The following is a 1,800-nucleotide window of genomic DNA, read 5'->3' on the forward strand; positions in this document are numbered from 1 at the left end:
ACCAACTTTAACTAGCATGTTCTCCATTATCCCTCTAGGATATTTTACTGATCGATCGGCTAGTTGTATGCTTATTCGTGTTGGTTTCAATTCTTCAAGGTCTAGTTTAGCGTATAGTGAATACGGCATTAGATTTATACTAGCACCTAAATCTGCCAATGCTTCTATTGAACTAAGATTACCCAGAAAACATGGAATTGTGAAACTTCCTGGATCTGATAATTTTTCTGGTATCTTATTCAACAGCACTGCAGAACAATTAGCATTCATAGTAACAGCCGAGAGTTCTTCCATTTTCTTTCTATTTGTGATTAGATCTTTCAGAAATTTAGCATATCTAGGCATTCCTGAAATTACATCAATGAAAGGAAGATTAACATTTATTTGTTTAAACATATCCAAGAATTTAGATTGCTCAGCTTCAAGTCTCTCTTTTCTCATTTTACTCGGGTAAGGAAGTGGTGGTTGATATGGTTTAACATAAGGTTTAGCCTTAATTGTGTTATCTTCATTAACCTTTTTAACTACCAGTTCTGTTTCCTTATCTTGCTCAGATTGTGGTTCTTGTGGAGTAGGAATAGCTTCATCAGAAATTACAGGCATTTCAGGTGGTTTAAGTATAATACCACTTCTTGTGGTAATGGCTTTAGCTGTTTCATTCCGGGGGTTAGCATTTGTATCACTAGGTAGACTTCTCGGTTTTCTTTCACCTATTAACCTTGCTAGGTTGCTCACTTCTTGTTCCAATTTTTGAATCGAAGCTTGTTGATTTCTAAATGCTTGAGCATTTTGTTCATTGGTTTGTTTCTGAGATGTGAAAAACTGTGTTTGAGATTCAACTAGCTTTGACATCATATCTTCTAGATTTGACTTTTTATCATCAATTTGTGGTGGTTTATTTTGAAAAATAGGTCTTTGGTGATTGTAAGTATTATTGAATACTTGTTGATTGCTAGGATCTTGTTGGTTGTTGTATGGAACATTTCGGTTATAGTTCTGATTTTGATTGTAGATCGGTCTTGGCGGTTGATAATTATTCTGATAATTATTTCCAGGCCTTTGGTTTATGTATGAAACATTCTCTCTTTGTTCCATTGTTAGTTCAATACTGAGACAATCTTTTGTCAAATGTGGTCCTCCACACTGCTCACAACTAATTCGTATTGAGTGAATATCTTTAGTCATCTTTTCCATTCGTCTCTCGACAGCATCTATTTTTGCAGAAATGGAATCGAAGTCATGGCTAGAATTGGCTCTAGCTGCTTTAGATGATCTAACGATATCTTTTTCTTGGTGCCACTCATGTGAGTGGGAAGCAGTGTTATCAATAATTTTGTTAGCGTCAGTTGCGGTTTTCTTCATAATGGAACCACCAGCTGCTATATCGATGTCTTTTCTTGTAGTGATGTCGCATCCTTAGTAGAATATTTGTACTATTTGACAAGTGTATAAACCATGTTGCGGACATCCTCTCAATAACTTTTCTAATCTTGTCCATGCTTCATATAGAGTTTCGTTTGGCTTTTGTGTGAACGTAACAATTTCTCCTTGAAGTCTCACGGCTTTAAATGCCGGAAAGAATTGTTTAAGAAAATTTTCAACTAAGACGTTCCATGTATCAATCACCCCTTCAGGTAACGATTCTAACCAATCTTTGGCTTCTCCCTTTAAAGTCCAGTGAAATAACATGAGATATATCTGTTCATCCTCCACTTCTCGAATTTTAAATAGAGTACAGATCCTATTAAAGGTACGAAGATGTTCATTTGGATCTTCCTTCGGCGCACCACTAAATTGGCA

At 35.8% G+C, this 1,800-nt stretch overlaps 1 non-coding gene across 1 annotated transcript; it reads left to right on the plus strand.

The window, feature by feature from the left end:
- The first annotated feature begins 1,450 nt into the window (after window positions 1–1,450).
- Window positions 1,451–1,557, plus strand: LOC139879160 (small nucleolar RNA R71). Its single transcript, XR_011770011.1, has one exon. It is a non-coding gene; the product is annotated as a small nucleolar RNA R71 (small nucleolar RNA).
- Window positions 1,558–1,800: the final 243 nt, after the last annotated feature.

Source organism: Rutidosis leptorrhynchoides, chromosome 11 (assembly GCF_046630445.1).
Source record: "Rutidosis leptorrhynchoides isolate AG116_Rl617_1_P2 chromosome 11, CSIRO_AGI_Rlap_v1, whole genome shotgun sequence".
NCBI classification, from domain to species: domain Eukaryota; kingdom Viridiplantae; phylum Streptophyta; class Magnoliopsida; order Asterales; family Asteraceae; genus Rutidosis; species Rutidosis leptorrhynchoides.